The sequence below is a fragment of the Salvelinus alpinus genome, chromosome 2 (assembly GCF_045679555.1).
Source record: "Salvelinus alpinus chromosome 2, SLU_Salpinus.1, whole genome shotgun sequence".
Classification (NCBI taxonomy): Eukaryota; Metazoa; Chordata; class Actinopteri; order Salmoniformes; family Salmonidae; genus Salvelinus; species Salvelinus alpinus.
Window position 1 is genome coordinate 40,064,025 of NC_092087.1, and position 27,844 is coordinate 40,091,868.

Sequence of the window (27,844 nt, forward strand, 5' to 3'; positions counted from 1 at the left end):
CAGTATATAGTCCATTTATTGCCTTACAAAATAAATGTAACATAGTGGAAATTAGTTCATGTACAAAAACATTAATTATAACAATGCCAGAGAAACCTCAAGGCAATGAGAAATGTACATCTATAAAAAAAATAAGGACAAGACAAAAATCTTTAAAACAAAACACTAACTTCAAGTACATCACAACCCCATAGTATAAGATGAATTCCATGCATATAGAAAAATATCATTCTTATTAAGGGACCACCTGATTTAGGTTCACACACACACACACACTTGAACACTCGCTATGTGGCATTTTGTCTGAGTTGTTCAGAATGGTGTGTAAGGGAGGAAGCATCATTGGAGAGGAACCTGCAAGGAGGACTGTACACTTGAGCCCCTTTTCCATTACAAGCTTAACCTCCATTACAAGCTTAACCTGAGTGGTATAACAACATGGTGCAAGAACATTTGAGTGCCCTTTATGTCATCAACAAGGGCTTATTCTTATTCATACATGACCTAATGGGGTGTACGTTACAGAGAGGGCTTTATACGTACTATGCACTAGTGTGGGTATACAGTAGGACATTGACAGTCAGAACTTTCTTCATAATGGTAGGATGCCAACAGAGGAAGAAACTGCAGAAGTCCTTCCAAGATGTAACAAAGATAAGGACAGGGCATCCCCATACATACAGCATCAGCAAAGGTCAATCGTTGGCTTGAACATGTACTAAATTGGTCAAAGGAGAAACATTGCTATTGCATTGCTTTTACAAAGGCCACAAAAAAACTGAAACTAGTCTACATTCACTCCCAATTTGCAAACCACTGCTGAGACCAAGTGGGAAACAAGAACAACTACCATAATGACCACAAGAAGGACCCTGGTTTAAATTGTGAGTAAGATGTCATTAGCCTCAGGCTATATCAGTGGTTCCCAAACGTTTTCACTCGGCCCCCGTTCCTCATTGGGGAACACCCCTGCATATTTTTTTTTTTTTGGGGGGGGGACATGCCCCTCCTCCCGAACCCTCACCCCCCCCAAAGGGTCACACCCCACTGGGCTACATCATGAAGGCAACATAAAGTCATGGCTCTTCATAATAGCGGGTCATTATTGGTAACAAGCTCTGCTGTTTGAGACTGGGTGAGGGAATAGAAAACTCATTAGGAGGTGTGACTGACAAACTACGTTTACCTGGAATATGTAGTGAGGTATTTCTTAGCCAGATCTGGGTGTAATTGCTTCAAGGTAATATGCTACGGAATGTCCTCACAAAGGTCAGAGGTCAGAGACAGGGCAGCTGTCTACATGCTGTGAGGTAGTACACACCACAGTGAGGTAAATACAGACATCATTTATCTTCTCTGTAATGGATATAACAAGATCTGAGGAGAGTCATTGTGATGCAGTATGCCTCCACATGGCCTATAAACATGAGAGCTCTGGGGGAAATGCTGCTCAACCAGGAACTGCTGTGTGAGAGGGCCTGGGAGAGCAGAGAGGCAGGACAACACCATCTGACAGCAATGTTACAGCAGAGTGATGAGTCATTGAACAATTTGTAAACAAATTGATGCCCTCCACTCGTACCTCCATGCCCGCAGCCGAGAGGGCTTGCTGTGCTTGCTGCTCTGCCACTTTGCCAACCACAATCCCCATGGTCACGCCCAGGGCAGCCACGGCCTGGCACAGTGCTATGTCTCAGGGGGCACAGGAGGGCCTCACATTCCCCAATGACTAGCTCGGGGGGGCATCAGGTTCTTGCCGGTGGTACCCATGAACACGTGGGCACAGGTTGTGTACGAAGAAATGGCAGAATAATACAGCTGGCTCAGCACACAGCTTGCGGAAGAAGTTCCAGAAATGGGTGACTCTCACTTCCCTCTGAATGCAGGCCATGCCTTTAATTAGTCGCTTTGGGTGCTCCGAAGGGGGATGTCCCACCTCACCAGTGATCTTCAGCCAATCATGGACATGGTTCACCTTACCAATGGGGACCTGAGAGCAGAGGACTGATGATTAGGTGGATAATAATACAATACTCTACTTTACTGTGAATTTGATCAGATTCAAACAGAGTGGACAATGTTATTTAAACATTCTTCATGTGTACCCTTTAATATCCTTTTCATCCCAATTCCAGACCTTTCCATTCTGCAATGGTGAAGATGAAAATGACCAGTATTCATACATGATAAGAGTTTATATTGTCCTCTATCAACCAAAATCTCTAGAAGGCTACTATTTACCTTTTGCCACTTACAGCAACGACCTTGGAAAGAGTGCAGAGTAGAGGGGCCTTGAATGGAAGAACTAGGCTAACAAATCATGTGCATTCCAGTGGCAAACCACGACCTTGGAAAGAGTGCAGGGTAGAGGGGCCTTAAATGGAAGAACTAGGCTAACAAACCACCAGCATTCGTTGACCTGCTTGCACATCCTTACCCCGGCCTGAGCCATGCCGAAGCGTCCCGGGTTCATCGGACAGACGCGGCGGACAGCCGAAGGGAATCGTCTGTCCGGAGCAACAGTATGTCTAATCGAAGCAGCAGTGCCGTTCGCAGGCATACTCTAGTGGATTGTAGCGCACGGGCTCACTTAACGACAGCTGGCGAAGGTGAACGTTCAGCTCCAACTCCACGTGCAGAAAACGGGAGGCTACCATGGAACCGTACAACATTGACCACCTGACCCGGTTCGTCCTTCTCCACAACTCCCTTTCCATCCCTGCAGACAAAGGAAGCAACGTTATTTAGCTTATTAATGGGAGTGCTAACTCAGTTAGCCCTCAACGTTAGCGGCTATTACATTCATTATCCACATACACAATTACGAGTTATTTTAAAGTAGGCATAACAGTGATAATGCGCAGCTCTCTTACACCAGAACGGCTGCATTACTGTCTTTAAAACAGCACCTTTGTCGCTGTAGTTGCACTGTACCTTTGGAGTTCAGTGTTGCCGGATGTTTTCCGGCAACAAAGCCAAGCAGTTGCATTCTGGGTGTGGTAGTTCCACGCAGATAGGCTACTAGCCATTCTAAACGAGGTGGTGATTTTTGTTTTATGTAAACAGCACCACCTACCGTTGACTGCACTAATATCAAATGGCATGTTTCTACGGGAACACAGAAGTATGCCTATTTTATCCTGTTTCAAAGCTCAATGGTTTCCCGTCTCTGATAAGAGTGTCCTCGGATCTGTACAGAGACGGGTTCGACAAAACGACACACACACACACACACACACATCACGCATTCATGCACACACTTAAATAGGTAACACTACAAACAAAAGCTATAGTGAATATGGTAGTCTGTTTACTTGGAGCCATCCTCTCTCTCCCTCTCTCTCTCTCTCTCTCTCCCTCTAATTCAATTTAATGTAATGGCTTTATTGGCATGGGAAACATATGTTAACATTGCCAAAGTAAGTGGAGTAGATAATAAACAAAAATGAAATAAACAATAAAAATAAACAGTAAACATTACACTCACAGAAGTTCCAAAAGAGTAAAGACATTTAAAATGTCATATTATGTCTATATACAGTGTTGTAACAGTAAAATAAATAAACATAAATATGGGTTGTATTTCACCCAGTAGATATGGGAGTTTATCAAAATTGTGTTTGTTTTCTAATTCTTTTTGGGTCTGTGTAATCTGAGGGAAATATGTGTCTCTAATATGGTCATACATTTGGCAGGAGGTTAGGAAGTGCAGCTCAGTTTCCACCTCATTTTGTGGGCAGTGGGCACATAGCGGCCTCTCACAAATAAAAAAATATCAATTTTTATTTGTCACATGCGCCAATACAACAGGTGTAGACCTTAAGGTGAAATGCTTACTTACAAGCCCTTAAGAAATAAATAAGTGTTAAGAAAGTATTTAGTAAATAAACTGAAGTAAACATTAAATAGATAAAAAATACAAATTATTAAAAAGAAGAAAATTGAAAAATAAAAAACAATTAAAGAGCAACAATAAAATAACAGTAACGAAGCAACAGTTGAAGTCGGAAGTTTACATACACCTTAGCCAAATACAATCAAACTCAGTTTATCACAATTACTGACATTTAATCCTTGTAAAAATTCCCTATCTTATGTCAGTTAAGATGGCCACTTTATTTTAAGAATGTGAAATGTCAGAATAATAGTAGAGGGATTTATTTCAGATTTTATTTCTTTCATCACATTCCCAGTGGGTCAGAAGTTTACATACACTCAATAAGTTTTAAGTAGAATTTCCTTTAAATTGTTTAATTTGGGTCAAACGTTTCGGGTAACCTTCCACAAGCTTCCCACAATAAGTTGGGTGAATTTTGGCCCATTCCTCCTGACAGAGCTGGTGTAACTGAGTCAGGTTTGTAGGCCTCCTTGCACGCACACGCTTTTTCAGTTCTGCCCATGTCACGTTCCTGACCTATTGTTCCTTTTTCTTTTATTTATTTAGTTGGTCAGGGCGTGAGTTGGGGTGGGTTGTTTTTGTGTGTTTTGTCTAGTCTATGGGGTGTTGTATGTGTATGGGGCAGAGTAGAGTATAGTTGTCTAGTTATGTCTATGGCTACCAGTGCCGGTACCACGCACCAGGCCTATAGTACGCCTTGAGAGTCCAGTGTGCCCTGTTGTTGTTCCCCGCACTAGCCTGAAGGTGCGTGTCCTTAGCCCGGTACCTCCAGTTCCGGCACCACGCACCAGGCCTACAGTGCGCCTCATCCGGCCAGAGCCATCCGTCTGCCCAGTGCCATCTGAGCCATCCGTCTCCCCAGCGCCATCTGAGCCATCCGTCTCCCCAGCGCCATCTGAGCCATCCGTCTGCCCAGTGCCATCTGAGCCATCCGTCTGCCCAGTGCCATCTGAGCCATCCGTCTGCCCAGTGCCGTCTGAGCCATCCGTCTGCCCAGTACCGTCTGAGCCATCCGTCTGCCCAGTGCCGTCTGAGCCATCCGTCTGTCCCGAGCCATTAGAGCCGCCCGTCTGTCCCGAGCCGTCAGAGCCGTTCGTCAGTCAGGAGCCGCTAGAGCCATTCGTCAGTCAGGATCTGCCAGAGCCGTCAGCGAGCCATGACCAGCCAGAGCCGTCAGCGAGCCATGACCAGCCAGAGCCGTCATCCAGCCATGACCAGCCAGAGCCGTCATCCAGCCAGGATCCGCCAGAGCCGTCATCCAGCCAGGATCCGCCAGAGCCGTCATCCAGCCAGGATCCGCCAGAGCTAGCCAGCCAGGATCCGCCAGAGCCAGCCAGCCAAGATCCGCCAGCCAGCCAGGATCCGCCAGCCAGTCCGGTGCTGTCCCTCAGTCCGGAGCTGCCGTCCCTCAGTCCGGAGCTGCCCCTTATCCTGGTGCTGCCCCTTATCCTGGTGCTGCCCCTTATCCTGGTGCTGCCCCTTAGTCCGGTGCTGCCCCTTAGTCCGGTGCTGCCCCTTAGTCCGGTGCTGCCCCTTAGTCCGGTGCTGCCACTTAGTCCGGTGCTGCCCCTTAATCCAGTGGGGTTAATTTGGAGGGTAGCCATTTGGAGGAGGCTACGAAAGCGGGTAGTGACTATGGTGGGGTGGGGACCACGACCAGCGCCAGAGCCGCCACCGTGGACAGACGCCCAACCAGACCCTCCCCTAGACTTTATGCTGGTGCGCCCGGAGTTCGCACCTTAAGGGGGGGGTTATGTCACGTTCCTGGCCTATTGTTCCTTTTTCTTTTATTTATTTAGTTGGTCAGGGCGTGAGTTGGGGTGGGTTGTTTTTGTGTGTTTTGTCTAGTCTATGGGGTGTTGTATGTGTATGGGGCAGAGTAGAGTATAGTTGTCTAGTTATGTCTATGGCTGCCTGGATTGGTTCTCAATCAGAGACAGCTGTCATTCATTGTCTCTGATTGGGAGCCATATTTAAGGCAGCCATAGGCAGTAGGCTTTTGTGGGTAGTTGTCTATGTCTGTGTCTATGTTGCATGTTTTTGCACTTAGTCATTTATAGCTTCACGTTCGTCTATTTGTTGTTTTGTTTAGTTTTTCTTCTTCTAAATAAAGAGAAGATGTATTTTTCACACGCTGCGCCTTGGTCCTCTCTCTCTCCCTTTGACGATCGTGACAGCCCACAAATGTTCTATAGGATTGAGGTCAGGGCTTTGTGATGGCCATTCCAATACCTTGACTTTATTGTCCTTAAGCCATTTTGCCACAACTTTGGAAGTATGCTTGGGGTCATTGTCCATTTGGAAGACCCATTTGCGAACAAGCTTTAACTTCCTGACTGATGTCTTGAGATGTTGCTTCAATAAATCCACATAATTTCCCCTTCCTCATCATGCCATCTATTTTGTGAAGTGCACTAGTCCCTCCTGCAGCAAAGCACCCCCACAACATGATGCTGCCACCCCTGTGCTTCACGGTTGGGTTGGTGTTCTTCGGCTTGCAAGCCTCCCCCTTATTCCTCCAAACATAACGATGTTATGGCCAAACAGTTCTATTTAAAAAATAATAATTCTACCCCCTTTTCGTGGTATCCAATTGTCTCATCGCTACAACTCCCGTACGGGCTCGGGAGAGACGAAGGTCAAAAGCCATGCGTCCTCCGAAACAACCCAACCAAGCCGGACTGCTTCTTAACACAGCACGCCTCCAACCCGGAAGCCAGCCGCACCAATGTGTCGGAGGAAACACCGTGCACCTGGCTACCTTGGTTAGCGCGCACTGCGCCCGGCCCACCACAGGAGTCGCTGGTGCGCGATGAGACAAGGATATCCCTACCAGGAAAGTTTGTTGGTGATGTGGACACCAAGGAACTTGAAGCTCTCATCCTGCTCCACTACAGCCCCATAGATAAGAATGGGGGTGTGTTCGGCCCTCCATTTCCTGTAGTCCACGATCATCTCCTTTGTCTTGATCACGTTGAGGGAGAGGTTGTTATCCTGGCACCACACTGCCAGGTCTCTGACCTCCTCCCTATAGGCTGTCTCATCGTTGTCAGTGATCAGGCCTACCACTGTTGTGTCGTCGGAAAACTTAATGATGATGTTGGAGTCATGGGTGAACAGGGAGTACAGGAGGGGACTGAGCACGCACCCCTGAGGGGCCCCCGTGTTGAGGATCAACGTGGCAGATGTGTTGTTACCTGCCCTTACCACCTGGGGGCGGGCTGTCAGGAAGTCCAGGATCCAGTTGCAGAGGGAGGTGTTTAGTACCAAGTGTCCTTAGCTTAGTGATGAGCTTTGAGGGCACTATGGTGTTGAACGCTGAGCTGTAGTCAATAGCATTCTCACGTAGGTGTTCCTTTTGTCCAGGTGGGAAAGGGCAGTGTGGAGAGCAGTATAGATTGCATCATCTGTGGATCTGTTGGGGCATTATCCAAATTGGAGTGGGTCTAGGGTTTCTGGGATAATGGTGTTGATGAGAGCCATGACCAGCCTTTCAAAGCACTTCATGACTACAGATGTGAGTGCTATGGGTCGGTAGTCATTTAGGGAGGTTACCTTGATGTTCTTGAGCACAGGGACCATGGTGGTCAGCTTGAAACATGTTGTTTAAAAAATATCTATATATATATTTCACCTTTATTTAGCCAGGTAGGCTATTTGAGAACAAGTTCTCATTTACAACTGCGACTTGGACAAGATAAAGCAAAGCAGTTCGACACATACAACAACACAGAGTTACACATGGAATAAACAAACATACAGTCAATAATACAGTAGAAAAAAAGAAGTATATATACAGTGTGTGCAAATGAGGTAAGATTAAGGGTGGTAAGCCAATAAAAATGGCCATAGTGGCGAGGTAATTACGATATAGAAATTTAACACTGGAGTGATAGATGTGCAGAAGATGAATGTGCAAGTAGAGATACTGGGATGCAAAGGAGCAAAATAAGTAAATAAATACAGTGTGGGGATGAGGTAGTTGGATGGGCTATTTACAGATGGGCTATGTACAGGTGCAATGATCTGTGAGCTGCTCTGACAGCTGGTGCTTAAAGTTAGTGAGGGAGATAAGAGTCTCCAGCTTCAGCGATTTTTGCAGTTCATTCCAGTCATTGGCAGCAGAGAACTAGAAGGAAAGGCGGCCAAAGGAGGATTTGGCTTTGGGGGTGACCAGTGAAATATACCTGTGGGTGCTGCTATGGTGACCAGTGAACTGGTCCCGTGTGGCTCAGTTGGTAGAGCATGGCGCTTGCAACGCCAGGGTTGTGGGTTCATTCCCCACGGGGGGACCAGGATGAATATGTATGAACTTTCCAATTTGTAAGTCGCTCTGGATAAGAGCGTCTGCTAAATGACTTAAATGTAAATGTAAATGTGAACTGAGAAAAGGCGGGGTTTTACCTAGCAAAGACTTGTGGATGACCTGGAGCCGGTGGGTTTGGCGACGAGTAGGGAGCGAGGGCCAGAGTAGGAAGCGAGGGCTAGCCAACGAGAGCATACAGGTCGTAGTGGTGGGTAGTATATGGGGCTTTGGTGACAAAACGGAGGGCACTGTGATAGACTGCATCCAATTTGTTGAGTAGAGTTTTGTTGGCTATTTTGTAAATGACATCGCCTAAGTCAAGGATCGGTAGGATAGTCAGTTTTACGAGGGTATGTTTGGCAGCATGAGTGAAGGATGCTTTGTTGCGAAATAGGAAGCCGATTCTAGATTTAATTTTGGATTGGAGATGCTTAATGTGGGTCTGGAAGGAGAGTTTACAGTCTAACCAGACACCTAGGTATTTGTAGTTGTCTACATATTCTAGGTCAGAACCATCCAGAGTAGTGATGCTGGACGGGCTGGCAGGTGCGGGCAGCCAGCGATCGGTTGAAGAGCATGCATTTAAGAGCAGTTGGAGGCCACGGAAGGACAGTTGTATGGCATTGAAGCTCATCTGGAGGTTAGTTAGCACAGTGTCCAAAGAAGGGCCAGAAGTATACAGAATGTTGTCGTCTGCGTAGTGGTGGATCAGAGAATCACCAGCAGCAAGAGCAACATCATTGATGTATACAGAGAAGAGAGTCGGCCCGAGAATTGAACCCTGTGGGACCCCATAGAGACTGCCAAAGGTCCGGACAACAGGCCCTCTGGTTTGACACACTGAACTCTGTCTGAGAAGTAGTTGGTGAACCAGGCGAGGCAGTCATTTGAGAAACCAAGGCTGTTGAGTCTGCCGATAAAAATGTGGTGATTGACAAAGTCGAAAGCCTTGGCCAGGTTGATGAATACGGCTGCACAGTATTGTCTCTTATCGATGGCAGTTATGATATCGTTTAGGACCTTGAGCGTGGCTGAGGTGCACACATGACCAGCTCGGAAGCCAGATTGCATAGCGGAGAAGGTACGGTGGGATTCGAAATGGTCGGTGATCTGTTTGTTAACTTGGCTTTCAAAGACCTTAGAAAGGCAGGGTAGGATAGATATAGGTCTGTAGCAGTTTCGGTCTAGAGTGTCTCCCCCTTTGAAGAGGGGGATGACCGCGGCAGCTTTCCAATCTTTGGGGATCTCAGACGATACGAAAGAGAGTTTGAACAGGCTAGTAATAGGGGTTGCAACAATTTTGGCAGATCATTTTAGAAAGAGAGGGTCCAGATTGTCTAGCCCGGCTGATTTGTAGGGGTCCAGATTTTGGTATTAAAGACTCGGTCAGGGACAGGTCGATAATGTCAGTGAAGACACTTGCAAGTTGGTCAGCGCATGCCAGGACAGAGAAGAGCTTGGACTGGGCTGAGCGGGAGCTTGGACTGGGCCAAGAGACCAGAGGTGGCAAAGCTCTGGTTGGGGTGTAGGGTTTGAGCTTGAAGGTAGGGAGGGGTAGTTCCTCTTGCTGCTCCATATGCAAGTACCATGTTGTTATAGTGGATACGGGCTTTGGTTGGAAGCCAGTGGAGTGTGAGGAGGAGTGGGGTGACATGGGTGAATTAGGGAAGGTTGAACACCAGGGAGGCTGCAGCTTTCTGGTTAAGTTGCAAGTTGCAGTAGTCTAGACATCCTGTGTGAGGTAGGGTCGTACTCTGCAGATGTTTTAGAGTATGAACCTGAAGGAGTAAGTCACTGCTGTGATGTTGGCAGAGAACGACAGGGTGTTGTCCAGGGTCACGCCAAGGTTCTTTGCGCTCTGGAAGGGGGACACAGTGGAGTTGTCGACTGTGATGGAGAGGTCTTGGATTGGGCAGGCCTTCCCCAGGAAGAAGAGCAGCTTAAAGAGTTTAAGTATATCCATTTGGAATTTGTGGTCTGTATATTTTATAATTTCATTTAGGATACCATCAACACCACAGGCCTTTATGGGTTAGAGGGTTTGTATTTTGTCCTGTAGTTCATTCAATGTAATGTTCACATTTTCCCAGAAGTGGTTAGGTTCTATTGATTCTTCAATTACATTGAGATGGTTTCTGACGTGCTGTCCCTTCTTTTTCCTTACTGTATTTCTGTACTGTTTTAGTGTTTCACCACAGTGAAGGCTCAGATCTTCTTGGTCTCTGTGTTTTTGGTTGGATAGGTTTCACAATTTCTTTCTTAGGTTTCTCTCTCTCTCTCTCTCTCTCTCTCTCTCTCTCGCTCTCTCTCTCTCTCTGCAGACAAGTAAAAAAATGTAAACTAGTAAAGTAAAAATTGGATAAGCCAGTCTATAGTCTTAATGGGCAACAAGGAAACAAAGGAGAAAGAAGACATACATGGCCAGTTTGGTGGCTATCAGGCTCAATTATAAACTGATGATTTACTTGTACAATTCTCTCTGGCTCAATTATAAACTGATGATTTACTTGTACAATTCTCTCTCTCTTTCTTTCTCTCTCTCATTGTCCTTTGCATGACCTGGAACAGAGAGAAAGTAGCATTAGCAAAGCTTTGACACTCATAGCAAGATGGCAGACGAACCCTGCCATCGATCTTTGATGTTACTAATGGTTGCGTAATTAGTTATTACTGACATGTGTGTCAGTGTTATCTCCTGTCTTCTGAGACTCCAGGTCAAAGGTTAAACACATTGCTACAGTTTTTTTTATTAGTGACGTTTATGCAATTACTGTTTGCATTAAAAGCTTCCTATCTGCAAAAAAAACACTGTGGTAAATACTACAGTTTTGTTCCCAAAAGCACTACAGTTCGCAAAAACACTACACTTTTTAAAAATATCGTAAATACTACAGCATTTAATAAGCTTATACACTGCCCATTCACATCCCCTATATCACAGTTTGTGCCACCCATAACCTACATGCCAAGTATAGACCATATATTGTGTTCCCTACAGGTTATAGAAAGAAGCAGAAGCTCTGAACTATCCTTTCAGACCAAAGTCCTACCTACCTACAGGTTATGGAAAATGTGCTATTTTAGTATTCCTCCAGTATAGTACAGTCCGCAAAAACACTACAGTAAATACTACAGCATACTACAATCTGCAAAAACACCACATTACTATAGTATACTGTATATTACAGTTTTCTTTTACTACAGTATATATACTACAGTTAAATACTACTGTATACTACAGTATAGTCTGCAAAAACCCTACAGTGAATACTATAGTATGTATACCATAGTATACTATAATTTGGAGGGTCAGCTTGTGAAATATTGCCATGCTCTGAACTTTCCCACATGAAGAAATACTATTCAGTATTTGTCTACAATATCATGTAACTGTTTCATAGGCGTTCTTGACCATCTGTGGCAATTCTAGGTGACAGTACACTCAACTAAAAATTGATAAATGTTTATACTATTCTTTATTTGTACTTTTATTAATCGTAGTGGTCCACAGTAATTGAACAATAATTGAACCGCTAATAAAGTATAACAAACACATTTTTAACATTAATGGCATATGTTCAAAGGTGATGTAATTATTTCCCGTATTGATGATTTATCATAGATTTTTCCTTGTATCTTCGTTTTTTTATGTTGTACATCTCATGATCCTCTCTTCAATGCAGAGATAAACAAACCAGCGAAAGAATGCTGAAGAAAAAAGGAGAGACAGAAAGAGAGATATACACCTGGAGGAAGAGTAGGACACGGGGGAAATTGAAAAATAAAAAGAGAGGGAGGGAGAGAATGTGTTAAAGGAGTGACTGGGAGAGATGACAGGAGTGTTACATTTGAGACCAGGGCTCCAGCTCTTCTGTGCAGCCAGTCTGGTGCTGTTGCCATGGCAGCAGCAGCCCTGTATCCTTTATCCGCAGCACAGGCAGAGAGCCTACAGTCCCCAACAACACACACCCCTCCCACGCCTGACCTGCAGCTGAACCTGAGTGAGGTCGTAGGTCGATGGCTGGCAGCATATGGAGGACAGTGAGCAATGAGTAGGGGATAGAGAGAAGGAGGGAGTGAGAGAGAAAGAGGAGTATGTGCCACACAGATGGGGAGACGGGGGGGGGGGGGACTGAACAGAATCTAATTATCATACAAGGAAAAGATGGTATTGACAGTGGAAGGGTTTTTGTTTGTTTCACCATGAAAAAGGAGACTTCCTATCTCTTGTTTTCCTATTATTATTTGAGGGGTGGGATGGCTATTTTTGCTTATTCAGTGTTCTTTATGGATATGTGCAGGTTTTTGAAGAAAGGGGTTGAAACAAAGCAAATCAAAATACTGACAGACACTTCAATCAATTTCACCATGGATCATTTAACCCCGGTGTGCGTGTATCTCTATGAGTGTGTGTTGGCGTCTTCATGTTGAAGATGAGTGAGGATTCAGGAAGCATAAGTGTACTTGTTCCTGTTTGCCAAAGGATTTTGCCTGCATGTCTCTGTGCATTCTGCGTGAATTTGTCTTTGTGCAATGTCTCACAATGGTGTTAGACACGTCACATTTTCAGCTATGTGTTGTTCACTGTACCTGTCCTGCGTGCCTGTGTATATTTTGTGTGTGTGTATCGTAAGTGTGTTTGCATGTATTCATGTCTGAACGGCACACTGTTAGATGAGCTCACTTGATAGATGGTATTTACACATCTCCCTGTAATTTCCCCTATCAAGCTCAGGGGGTGTGTGTCTGTGTGTGACTGTCGGGTGCCTGTGTGTGGGTGCATGCCTTTTGGGGGCACTAGGCGAGATTGACGACAGAGAGAAACATGGGCAATTTTACAGGTAATTTCCTGCAATTCTACACATTTTGCCATGGAGGGGAGAGACATTTTTGCAGTTTTAAATCTAACTTCCTGAAATTCCACACATTTTGCCATGACTAACAAAATCAATGGGGTCCCCTGGAGGTCAGGGTGTTTTGTACACTGTCTAAGTGTCTATTTTGTATTCAAAACCTTTTTTTCAAGAAATCATATAATTGTTTGACAACACTGTTTGTAAGCTTTCAAAGGATATCAAACTCAACCACTTCTCCTTTGGATGAAGACATGGGCGTTTCATGGTAGGGTGGGATATGCAAAACGGACCAACTTTGAGCCCCTTTATCTCCTGCATTCTGGTTCAGAATGTCACTTTCTAACCACTTACACCATGTGCAAACATGTACAGAAGGTTTTGTTCAAATCAAATGGGGTGCAGTCAGGAAGTGATTGATATAATAGTTTACTCCTCTCTAAGATATGGATGCAGTAATGCCATACGGTCTCTGTCAGTGTTTCTATCTGTTCTAGAGGTCTTAACCGGATCTTATCCAGGAGTGACTTGGATACAAGGGGGTCAAGTGAGTTCACCTTTGACTCCTCACCTTACTAAGGGGTCATGGCTGCAGGTCTGGTTGTGAAGTGTCCTAATATTTAGACATACACAGTGTATACATCATAAAGTGTAAATTAAAAAAAAAAAAATGATATGGTCATCATTAAAATCACAACCAAATTATCATTGTAATCACACTTCAGTCATTGTAATCAGTCATTAACAACAAAATTAATATTATTAACAATAATATCATATTGTTTCATTATCATCAGTAGCAATAATAGGCGGGGTATTTAGTCAGTACTTGATCAGTAATAGCTGCTGTAAAACCAAGTATTATCGAAATTCGTAGGAAGCAGAGAAAGAAGAGGATAGTAGACTGGAGTCTCCATAGAAAATACATCACAGAGCGCCCTCTAGTGGCTTGCTGATATCTCATCATTACCTACACAAGGGCTGATTGTCAAGTGGTATGATGACAATGCAAAGGATGCAAGTGTCACAGAATATGTCTCTCTCTCTCTCTCGGTCTCTCTCTTTCTCATTCGCTCGTTGCCCTTCAGTCGTCTCCATCATTCCCCTCCTGTGTTGGTCCCCCGCCACCAGATCCTCGGTCACGGCCTCTAAACATGTTAGGAAGGTACATGCAGACATCCACGGGAGCCTCTCCATCCATCAGAACACAGGCAATAACTTTAGCAGGGCTCCCTGGGCCAGTCTGGGATTTGCACCGGAATGTGCAATGACACAAAGCAACCACACACACACACACACACACACACACACACACACACACACACACACACACACACACACACACACACACACACACACACACACACACACACACACACACACACACACACACACACACACACACACACACACACACACGTAGAATGGATACACGCACACACACATACAGTTAAGCCTCATTCCAAGGTATCTCTCATGGGCAAAATGGTACTCAACCACACACGTATGCACACACAAACACACATGACACACACATCTCTGCCTCATTCCAAGTCATCATCCATATTTGCAAATACAACACCCTGCAGTGATGACCCCGATCGTCTACACCTACACACACACACACACACACACACACACACACACACACACACACACACACACACACACACACACACACACCCCTTCCCAACTGTGACCTCTAGATGCTCTACGACTAGAGGCTGGATGAGGGGCAGTGAGAGGGTCATCATCCGTCTGCCTCCCTGTGACCATGCCCTGACCCCAACCTCTAACCACACACACACACATTACCCCAGACAGCTCTCCCTCTCTCCCCAGTCCTTCTCTGTTCTTTCCAAATGCCAAGCCTCTTGGTCCCATTCAGCACTGCCTAATGAGTCCTTTACAAGCCATCAGCTCTACTGCACTGGCTGAGGTAAGCTAGAGGGAAATGTTCACTAATTTACATTATCTGCTTTCTAATATCTATTGCCTTCTTAGTTGTAGAGGGATCTTATTGTGGTCAAGTGGTTAACCAATACTTTTACTATCTGTAATATAAAGTTTTGAAAGCAAATAAATCTGTAACTGGTATGTGGCAATGTGTAATCTGATTGAAGTACTATAATGCTTTATTGTTGATTCCTCCCTGTGTATCTCTTTTTAAGTCCAGACCTGGGTAACAGGAACTAGATTTTTTCCCCCTGAGCTTTCAGAGTGATATCTAAGCTTTTTTTCAAAAGGATTTCCCTTTCTACCTAAGCTATCATATGCATTAAGACATTATATGCTATTATACTATCATTTTCTGTGCACTGGCTATAGATAAGAGCAACAGCTAAATGAATAAATGTAGTACAGTAAGAGCATCAGTGCGGTCTGATGTGATCTCCAGGCCAGGCAGACTAAACGAATGCAGATCCTGCGTGGTGCCTGGTACAGTGAGTACAGGATGTGGACCACATGCTCTATCTGATGATGATTAGGCTGTGCTCCTGGATTACCCTGTCACACCACTCAACTCCTACACCCCCGAACCTCTGTTTCATCTTCAAGTGTCTCCGCTGCCCGCACCGGGCTGCGAGTACCCTCGGCGTGTGTGTGTGACTTCTTTGGGAGTACATGTTTCTGTGTGCGTTTGTCTGCCGACCTTCCCTGTCTCTGTGCACAGCTGTTCCGTACTTTCACCCCCCCATCCCTCTTCTCCCTCTCCTCAGGGTGTATACAAATCTGCACCAGAAAAAAAAGTATCTCTCCCTCCATCTCTGTTCAGCCTTTAGCGTATCTTTCTCTTGTCCTCTACCGCTCACCTACCCTGCCTCCTCCCCTCTCCTCTTTTCTTTCTATCTTTCTCTCTTACTCTCCATTCTTTCTCTTCCCCTTTCCTTCCCTCTCTTTCTCCTTTGCGCTTTCTTCCCTTATCTCTAGCTCCCTCCCTCACCTTTCTCTCTCATTCGCTCCCTCCCCGTCTACCCCTCCCTCCCTCTCTCTCTCTCTCCCTCTCTGATGGATAACCTTCCCCTCCCGTTGAACTCCTCTGATAATCCAGGGGAAGCAGTAAGAGAGCTTCCATCAGCAACGCTGACAGAGCCGCAAGCCGCTGCAGTCTGACATACCACCACTCTGTGTGTGTGTGTGTGTGTGTGTGTGTGTGTGTGTGTGTGTGTGTGTGTGTGTGTGTGTGTGTGTGTGTGTGTGTGTGTGTGTGTGTGTCAGTCCTTATTTCACAATGTTAACCTCCCTTTAAAAGCCATTGAAGCAGACCTAAAGTACAGCAGCGTATGTAATGAGTCAAAAGAGTTGGTGCAAAGGGGGATCAATGCAGATAGCAGCTATTTGGTTAACTATTTAACTAACTTTTTAGCCGTCTTACGGCTTGGGGGTAGAGGCTTTTCAGGGTCCTGTTGGTTCCAGACTTGGTGTATCAGTACCGCTTGCTGTGCGGTAGCAGAGAGAACAGTCTATGACTTGGGTGGCTGGAGTCTTTCACAATTTTTTAGGGCCTTCCTCTGACACCGCCTGGTATAGAGGTCATGGATGGCAGGGGAGCTCGGCCTCGGTGATATACTGCACCATACAAACTACCCTCAGTAGCGCCTTGTGGTCGGATGCCAAGCAGTTGCCATGCCAAGCGGTGATGTAGCCAGTCAATATGCTCTCAATGGTGCAGCTGTAGAACTTCTTGAGGATATGATGGTCCATGCCAAATCTTTTCAGCCTCCTGAGGGTGTGTGTGTTGGTGCGCACACAGGATAGCTGCAATATTACATTATGCATGTCTGATGTGTTTGCTTGTGCTCTTTGTAGCATAACAACTTAGCTGAGATGTTATGAACATGTGTGGCTACACTGAGTGTACAAAACATTAAGAACACCTGCTTTTTCCATGACACAGACTGACCAGGGGAATCCAGGTGAAAGCTATGATTCCTTTTTCATATCACTTGTTAAATCCACTTCAATCAGTGTAGATGAAGGGGAGGAGACAGGTTAAAGAAAGATGTTTAAGCCTTGAGACAATTGAGACATGGATTGTGTATGTGTGCCATTCAGAGGATGAATGGGGAAGACAAAATATTTAAGTGCCTTTGAACGGGGTATGGTCGTAGGTGCCAGGCACATCGTTTTGTGTCATGAACCGCAACACTCCTGGGTTTTTCCCCAATACAGTTTCCCATGTGTATCAAGAATGGTCCACCACCCACAGGACATCCAGCAAGTATTTTGGCCCACCAAAGTTTTTTGTGAAAAATTATAAATAAAACTTTGGTGGGCCAAAATGAATTACTTGCATGCCAGTTTTGACCTTTGGGCCGCCTGTTGCCAATCCTGCTTAAGGCATCTGCATGCTTCCCAGTCGAAACAGTTTGTAAAAAATAATAAAGTACCTTGAGACCTGGCGAATAGCACTGTAGGACTTATATCCATTATTAAACCTCTTAATCTCTCTGAATTCATTTCCATATAACAGCATGTTGTTATGATGCGTTCATATTCCAGTCATTTCAGCCAGAGCATCTCCAGGTCTCTCCGCCCACTGTGTTTTGTCCTAAATGGAGCAGTAAGCCAGGCCTCATTTAGCTCTCCATGGGGAAAAGCCATTTCCATCTACATCCTCCTCACCTCGTCTATTTCCCACATTAAGAGACCCAAAATAACAACAGACAAAAATATCCAAATCACATTACATTGTAATGTAGTAAAGACCCCTCATCAGAGCGCTTCAAGTGACACCTAGTGGTGAAAGGGGATATTGCATGGTCTGCGTATTTCGACAAATTGCCACAAATAGCCACAAATAACCACAAATGGCTATTGATGTGGATGGGGAGCACAAAGAGTACTTCAATGCAAATTGTGTACAAATTGATCCGTTATGTAGAGGGGAGAGTCAATAAGAGGACAAAGACTGTGTAGTGGAGCAGCTTGTGACCTCATGCACAGGGAGAACAGAGTCTTCCAAATCAGAAAGGATTAGGGATGTAGAACAGATCCTCGGTCCATTAGACTTCATCATAAAAAACTCCAGGTTCTTATAAGAGTCTATAATTACGGCCCAGAGTTTTCCTGGCTGTAACGACGACCGCTTACATGCAGGTATGTACAGTATGAGTACATAACTCAAGGCCAAAAGCTACCTGACAGCCTCTAATGATTATAATCAAGTACTTTTGACTGTCAGGATGATCACTGTCTGACACATGACTCATAGTAAATGTAAATTCTTTATCAGGGACCTCAATGGAATTTCAGATATTGTGTTAGAAATGGCCCATCAGTTATTTTTCCTTTATTTAACTAGGCAAGTCAGTTAAGAACAAATTCTTATTTTCAATGATGGCCTAGGAACAGTGGGTTAACTGCCTTGTTTCAGGGGCAGAACGATAGATTTTTACCTTGTCAGCTCGGGGATTCGATTTTGCAACCTTTTGGTTACTCTTCCAACACTCTAACCACTAGGCTACCTGCTTATGTTATGCCACTAGTGAACTCTGTGAGAGTATTGGAAAAAGATTCGATTAAGGTGTTCATTTGTGCAGTGCTTGAGCAGGTGTGAGGTTGAAGAATGTGCATGCATGTGTGTGAGTGAGTAAAACTCCGAAGAGGACAGGTTGATTGATCACACGTAGCTAGTTATGTGAGTGCAAGTTCCACTGTTCCCCTGTCACTATGCTCCTCCTCTGTGTGTGTGTGACTCTGTGTGCATGTATGTGTAGTGGGAAAAGTTACCTGTACGCATCTTCTCCTCCTCTTCCTCTCTCCTCCATCCTCCAACTCCACCCCTAATTCCTCTGACTGCAGCTTGTTTGAGCTTCCACATTTCTTGTTGACATTTCAGAAGGCTGGATTTAGCAAGAGCACGATGACTGTGGAGAGGTGAAGAGAGGTGAAAAACAGATAAGGGGAGGGAGGGATTCCAGCACCATCAGAAATGTCAAATTATTCAACCTGTGAACATTCTGAACAATGGAGTATAGTGATTGAAACAATATGTTTGTAGAATACTATATTGTGATTAATAGAATATAATTCAGTCTAATATAACTGTCTATATATTAGATACTTGGTACTGTTTATCTAAAATAGCTAGCTGCCTGTTGGTGTTTGTACCTGGCAGGTCTGTTTTAGTGGCGCTAATGGACACAAAGAATAGTTCAATGTCTCCCCCTGGTGGTTAATTTGTCCTCTTCAGTTATTTTTTTATTATGGACTAATATAGCTGCTTTATGGGGATCTACTGAGTCGTGAGTCATGACTTCATTTTTCGTTTTCGAAATATTATATAATTTATGTCGATCATCTCAGCTAATAACAATCCTCATATTTCCCTGGATACTGTATTGGACTCAGTCAGAATTGTAGCATGTAAAATTCTAAGAGCAATTGATGTTTATTTTTTTTAAACGGATCTGCTGCATGTACATTTCCACAGCCCACTGCTGCACCTTTACTCCTTCACCTTTAAGTCCCAACACTAGCATGGACGTACAGGCGGGAGCGCACACATACACACACACACACACACACACCTCCCCTCTAGCTGCAGTGTTTTTATGGCGGGCAATTTAGGTGCAGCTGCTCTCTCAGTGATCTCAGAGCTGGGGAGGCTGAAGCCTCAAGTGCAATAAACGGCAGGCCACTGCAGATGGTGCAGACAGACAGAGAAGAGAAATAAGGGAGGAAGAGAGGAATAGAGAGGGGGAAGGAGAGAATTCTGCTAAAACATCCTCTGTGTACAACGTAAAAAAACACTAAATAATGCAGCAGAGCAGAATTAGGCCGAAACCTGCTAATTATCAAAAACCAGAAAAGCGACGTTAAATTCTACAATTGCCCAAAAGGAACCAAGCTGGTCTTGGGAATCTGTTCAGAAACACAAACAGAGCCCCAGGACAGCAACACAATTAGACCCAACCAAATCATGAGAAAACAAAAAGATAATTACTTGACACATTGGAAAGAATTAACCAATAAACAGAGCAAACTAGAATGCTATTTGGCCCTAAACAGAGTACACAGTGGCTGAATACCTGACCACTGTGACTGACCTAAAATTAAGGAAGGATTTGACTATGTACAGAATCAGCGAGCATAGCCTTGCTATTGAAAGAGGCCATCGTAAGTAGACCTGGCTCTCAAGAGAAGACAGACACACTGACCATAAAATGAGGTGGAAACTGAGCTGCACTTCCTAACCTCCTGCCAAATGTATGTCCATATTAGAGACACATATTTCCCTCAGATTACACAGACCCACAAATAACTCGAAAACAAATCCAATTTTGATTAACTCCCATATCTATTAGGTGAAATATCAATTTGCCATCACAGCAGCAAGACTTGTGACCTGTTGCCACAAAAAAAGGGCAACCAGTGAAGAGCAAACACCTGTGTAAATACAACCGATATTTATGTTTATTTATTTTCTCTTTTGTACTTTAACTATTTGCACATCGGTACAACACTGTACATAGCCGTAATATGACAATTGAAATGTCTCTATTCCTTTGAAACTTCTGTGAGTGAAATGTTTACTGTTAATTTCTGATTGTTTATTGTACTTTTGTTTATTATCTATTTCACTTGCTTTGGCAATGTAACCTATGCCAATAAAGGCGTTTGAATTGAATTGAGTCAGAGAGACGTCTGGGCACCATAATACAGGAAGTAGAGAAAAGAAGAGAGAAAAAAGCTTCAGCCAGTGCTTCAGTGGTCTGTCTCATCAACACCCACCTGGCTGCACATACTCAGTACAAAGATTACTCTACTGTCGTCCGGCTGGTTTTATTTCTTGTAAGCCCAAGCCCATTGCAGAAACACCCAGAGGAGCTCATTTAAACTCGCACCCACAAGCCCCCCACCGCACACGCACACGTACGTACGTTACATACGTACGTTACATACATACACATACATACATACATACATACATACATACATACATACATACATACATACATACATACATACATACATACATACATACATACACACATACATACACACATATCACACACACAGAGAGGTTTAGGGCTCAAGACTGACATAAGGACAAGAGGAGAGAGGGTGAAAGGGGGAAGGGTTCTGAAGATGAAAGGAGGACAGGGCTATGAGACAGAGGGAAAGGAAAGGAGGACAGGGCTATGAGACAGAAGGAAAGGAAAGGAAAGGAAAGGAAAGGAAAGGAAAGGAAAGGAGGACAGGGCTATGAGACAGAGGGAAAGGAAAGGAGGACAGGGCTATGAGACAGAGGGAAAGGAAAGGAGAACAGGGCTATGAGACAGAGGGAAAGGAAAGGAAAGGAGGACAGGGCTATGAGACAGAGGGAAAGGAAAGGAGGACAGGGCTATGAGACAGAGGGAAAGGAAAGGAGGACAGGGCTATGAGACAGAGGGAAAGGAAAGGAGGACAGGGCTATGAGACAGGGGGAAAGGAAAGGAGGACAGGGCTATGAGACAGAGGGAAAGGAAAGGAGGACAGGGCTATGAAACAGAGGGAAAGGACAGTAGGACAGGGCTATGAGACAGAGGGAAAGGAAAGGAGGACAGGGCTATGAGACAGGGGGAAAGGAAAGGAGGACAGGGCTATGAGACAGAGGGAAAGGAAAGGAGGACAGGGCTATGAGACAGGGGGAAAGGAGGACAGGGCTATGAGACAGAGGAAAAGGAAAGGATTGGATAGGGCTATGAGACAGGGGGAAAGGAAAGGAGGACAGGGCTATGAGACAGAGGGAAAGGAAAGGAGGACAGGGCTATGAAACAGAGGGAAAGGAGGACAGGGCTATGAGACAGAGGGAAAGGAGGACAGGGCTATGAGACAGAGGGAAAGGAAAGGATTGGATAGGGCTATGAGACAGAGGGAAAGGAAAGGATTGGACAGGGCAATGAGACAGAGGGAAAGGAAAGGAGGACAGGGCTATGAAACAGAGGGAAAGGAGGACAGGGCTATGAGACAGAGGGAAAGGAGGACAGGGCTATGAGACAGAGGGAAAGGAAAGGATTGGATAGGGCTATGAGACAGAGGGAAAGGAAAGGATTGGACAGGGCAATGAGACAGAGGGAAAGGAAAGGAGGACAGGGCTATGAAACAGAGGGAAAGGAGGACAGGGCTATGAGACAGAGGGAAAGGAGGACAGGGCTATGAGACAGAGGGAAAGGAGGACAGGGCTATGAGACAGAGGGAAAGGAGGACAGGGCTATGAGACAGAGGGAAGGGAAAGGATTGGACAGGGCTATGAGACAGAGGGAAAGGAAAGGATTGGATAGGGCTATGAGACAGAGGGAAAGGAAAGGAGGACAGGGCTATGAGACAGAGGGAAAGGAAAGGAGGACAGGGCTATGAGACAGAGGGAAAGGAAAGGATTGGATAGGGCTATGAGACAGAGGGAAAGGAAAGGAGGACAGGGCTATGAGACAGAGGGAAAGGAGGACAGGGCAATGAGACAGAGGGAAAGGAGGACAGGGCTATGAGACAGAGGGAAAGGAGGACAGGGCTATGAGACAGAGGGAAGGGAAAGGATTGGATAGGGCTATGAGACAGAGGGAAAGGAAAGGATTGGATAGGGGGTCTATTACTCCACAGGAATGTTAAATTATTCAGACACAAATGAACACATTACACATACGGACACAAGATGTCAACACATATGCACCGCCATACACTAACACAACTTCAATTATCTCTCCCTCTGTGCCCCACATTCTCTTTCTCACACACACACACACACACACACACACACACACACACACACACACACACACACACACACACACACACACACACACACACACACACACACACACACACACACACACACAAATGCGCGCGCACTGAACCATAAATCTGACAGGGACAGCCATGGCCCAGGACTGGAACAGGTGTTGGTGGTATTGGGGGGTGAGAGTACTAAGTGTGTGTCTGCTTGCATGAGTGTGTATGTGTACTTCACTCAGCCAGACCAGGTGGGATCCCATAATGAACTGTAACAGCTCCCTCTAACTCTGTCTTCCAACCTTCATGACCACCATGCCTCATCACCGCAACCATATCATCTCTCGGTGAAAATACCTAGTGATGCTGTGGCTCATATTACTGGACTTGTGTCATTGAGAGGGAGTTGTAAATTCATATCATTTGGGTTGAGAGTTATGTCACTTAACTGCCTCTTAGCCTCAACTACCTTGTAGCCTCTTCTTTACAGGTGGCACAGACTTCCCTGGAATCTTTTGGTATACTGAAAGTCAAGGAGCACACACTACATAGGCGTGTCTCGTATCAAACGCTTAAACTCTTTTACATTACAGTAATAACATCTCATCATAACATATGTATGCTCACGCCAGGAGTCACTCTCTCTTTCATTGGCAGAATCTAACTCACACACAACATACATTTTTTACATGATATTTTAGTCATTTAGCAGACACTTATCCAGAGCGACTTACAGGACAAATTAGGGTTAAGTGCGTTGCTCAAGGGTGCATCGACAGATTTTTCACCTAGTCAGCTTGGGGATTCAAACCAGCAACCTTTCAGCTACTGGCTCAACGCTCTTAACCGCTAGTCTACCTGCCGCCCTATACACATCAAAATGAGATTGCACACCTGTAAACACACACAAGGTTAAAATGCATAGCTAACATTGCAGACACACACACAGGCTATCACATGTTCTAATGCTAAAGAGGGATGGATATAAACACACACACACAGTGCTGGAACTATTGTGATTTATTGGGGAGTAAGTGGTTTAAGCTGCACATCTCGCTCCGACACATAAACACCTGACAGCGGGCCTCATAAATAAGGCTATACAGACGCCTGCTGGGTAAATTACACTCAGCACTATCTCTTAACCCTTTAACCCTTTTCTCAACCAGCTGGTAGAGCATGTTTTGACAATGGCTTTAGAAGTGGATATAAAAAAAAATATTCACTTGAACTTGATTGGTCAACTCTCCCAGCCCTTCTGCATCAATTTACATACGTTGTATCCTTTTGGGTTAAGGCAGTTCAATTGTGGCACGCTAGCTTTGCCCACTCAGAGGGCTTTAAGAAAACTCGATATCAGTCACCAAAGATATGGGATAAAAGGCAGGAATTCAGTTGGTGAGGGATTAATATTGCACCATTCCTGTTAGTAGACATTGAAGAGTAGGAGTATGAAGATAGTTAAAATGTAAATATGATTGAATTGTTGACAACGCACTATATTAGGCAACATAAATAGGTTATACTGCATTTCATGACCCATGACTTAATGTCACCTACAAAATAATGCCTATAATAGTAATAAAAAACTGCACTTTGTCATATATTATCTCAAAATGTAGTCTTAACATGTGGTAAACATGGTGGAAGAACCTAGGTCATTTGAAATGTTTAAAAAAAACTATACACCACCTGAAAATGTACACCACATCAGTCACTGGCTTCATCAATAAGTGCATCGATGTCGTCGTCCCCACAGTGACCGTACGTACATACCCCAATCAGAAGCCATGGATTACAGGCAACATTCGCACTGAGCTAAAGGGTAGAGCTGCCGCTTTCAAGGAGCGGGACTCTAACCCGGACGCTTATAAGAAATCCCGCTCTGCCCTCCGGCGAACCATCAAACAGACAAAGCGTCAATACAGGACTAAGATTGAATCCTACTACACCGGCTCCGACTCTCGTCGGATGTGGCAGGGCTTGCAAACTATTGCGGACTACAAAGGGAAGCACAGCCACGAGCTGCCCAGTGACACAAGCCTAGCAGACAAGCTAAATTACTTCCATGCGCGCTTCGAGGCAAGCAACACTGAAGTATGCATGAGAGCACCAGCTGTTCTAGATTACTTTGTGATCACTGTGGAGATGGGAGAACCTTCCAGAAGGACAACCGTCTCTGCAGCACTCCACCAATCAGGCCTTTATGGTAGAGTGGCCAGACAGAAGCCACTCCTCAGTAAAAGGCACATGACAGCCCACTTGGAGTTTGCCAAAAGGCACCTTAAGGACTCGCAGATCATCAGAAACAAACAGACCATCTCTGGTCTGATGAAACCAACATTGAACTCTGGAGAAGAAGAGCCCACTGTACACCACTCACTCCCCACAGAGGTCTGCCCTGGACTTCAAAAGTCTCAGAGAGGGCCTGCACTATGGTGTGGTGACTATGGTGGTTTCACACTGCGCTGTGGTGTGTGTGTCTTGTGAAAGCGGGCTCTTCTGCGTGCCTGGTTAGTAAGTGTGCATACCATGGCATGCACATTTTGTACATACTCACTATGATATACAACACTGTTACCTTGACATCCTCTTCATGCTAAAATTATATTATGGATCATAAAAAAACGTATTTGTTGCAGCCTTCTAGTGACTATAAATTAGCTGAAGTACGACCTAAATGAAGTACAAGACATGACTTTGTGTTACACTCCCATGGGAACTGTCACATTTAGCTCGGATTACCATTCTATGTAAATTAGTTAAATTGAGGTGAGTCAGCTAGAAACACCAGGTGTCATGAACAAAACAGATGATACATGGAAATCAACATGAGTGACAAGACCCACCCATTCACCCTCCTGATCCCTCCTGATCCCTCCTCCTTTCTTCTTCTTTTCTTTCTCCTGTCAGTTGATTCCAGAGGTGGTGAGAGAGTGGGGCGTGGTGGGAATGTGATGGGCCCTGTAGGGTGACAAAGAGAGGCTGGAGGCCAGATCCATCATGTGCCCCCTTCCTCTCTGCCTCTGCCTGAGGCTGGGGAGGGACAGGCTGCAGAGGTGTTTACCTTTACCTAACATACACAGGACACACAGGAACACACACACATGCAGTTATGAGAGCACAAATACATGTGTATGCACATAAGGGTTCACATACACATTTACACTACACCATACACATCCACACAATATGTGTCTACTGTCTTCATCTGGTAGCCAGCTTGTTGTAACTGTTTCAGTACAATATTTTCATTACCGAGTCATATATTAGATGTGTGAGGTGGGTTTCTGGTTACAGATGGCCGAGGCAAGGAGGAGTCGTTTTCTCTCTTGATAGGTGTGCACATAAACAACTTTTGACACAGGGCAGGTGCCATGGCACACTGCACTGCCAATATATCTGTGTGTTTTGTGGTTTGGCATGAAATGTTATGAAATTGAAAGGAATTAGTACAGTATGCATTGGCAGCACTTCATTCAACTTAATAAGCATTGGCAGTACATCATTCTCTGCTCAATGTTGCCCCCCTGTGGTAATATGAAAGGCAGGCCATGCTCACTCTAAACCCACTGTTGATTTATCATGCAAACTCACATTGACAAGTACACTTCAGAATTTGTAAAAAACATATATAATAAACAAAATGACAGTCAAGCCTAACTAACATTGAGGTGAATTAGATATACATTTTGAGGGACTTGGGATTACAGGACAGTTGTCTCATGGACCAGGAATTGTAGGCTACGCAATCTAGGTGTTCTTTGAGAAGCAAGGGCCAACCTGAAGTTTAGGGCCTTTTCAGCACTTTTCTATGTGAGTTTCTAAACATTCTCATTATTGGACATTGTCTTTTAACCATCTCCATGAAACTTGTTTGACTAGTTTTAAATTACTCTGGTCTTTGCAGCACAACATAAATGTCCATTTTTGTTTAGTATTTGCAAAAACCCATTTAGCTTAAAGTTACCAATAATATGTTGTCAATTGTCTACCCAGAATTCCAGTGTGTTTGTCTCTGCAGGTGTAAATAAATATCTGATAAAAGCAGGTCTTTTTTTCTCCATATGTGTTAAAATGTTATTACATAGGTTTTTACATAGGTTCTGATTATCAAACAGTGACAGTTGCCAATCATTCAATGTTCCTATTAATTTTTAAAACATTCAGTCCACAAGTGACCAATACTGTCATGTGTTACCGGGTAATAATACTTTTGTTATAGTGCCATGACACAAGTGAAGTTTATTTCCAAAATGGTATATCCACCAATATTTCACATGTGTTTTTTCATCAGTAATGACTGCTTATGGGTACCTTCATGTGTGTGTCAAATATTACTGTTCTCAGATTTTTTATTCATAGATTTTAGATGTGTTAGATTTTTTTGTTTGCAAAACACAATATATCCGTTGTTTAGCTGGAATGTAATGTTTGTATCCTGTATTTGACTATGATATGTGGTTATCTCACCTGGCTATCTTAAGAGGAATGGATAAGAGCATCTGCTAAATGACTAAAATGTATATTGTTTTCATTTTTTAAATATTGATGTCACAAATGTATCATTTCTACAGTTCTTTATTAAAAATGAAGTTATTTCTTACATTTGATTGTGTAAAACCGAGCAGTACTACTTATTTCTCTGAGAGTGAGGTGGATATATTGCATTTAACAAAGAAACATGATTATTTTTCTCTCTGAAATGAAACCATCAAGTGATAGATTTGAAACAAATACATGTCTGTCATTGAACAACGCCATGCCATGATTAGATAGTGACAAAAACACACCATAATTTCTTTAAATAATAAAAGCTAATTTACCAACATTTCTGAAAATGTATATATACCGTTTTGGAATGAAACTCTTTAAGTATGGTTGATAGAAATATAAATGACTTTGATATTAGCCCTTTTATCAAGAAGGGGGCACATTTTTTGCAAAAATGCTGTATATCAAAATACCATAAAGTAGCCGAGCCCAGTCAGCAGTAAAACTATACTGAAAACAGCATAAAAATGGCAATTGATAACAATCCTGAAAGTGAATCTCCTCCCCTTCCTCCACTCC

General features: G+C 44.2%; 1 pseudogene; it reads right to left on the reverse strand.

Annotated features, from left to right (window-relative positions):
* On the reverse strand, positions 1–27,844 carry LOC139560658 (single-strand selective monofunctional uracil DNA glycosylase-like; annotated as a pseudogene).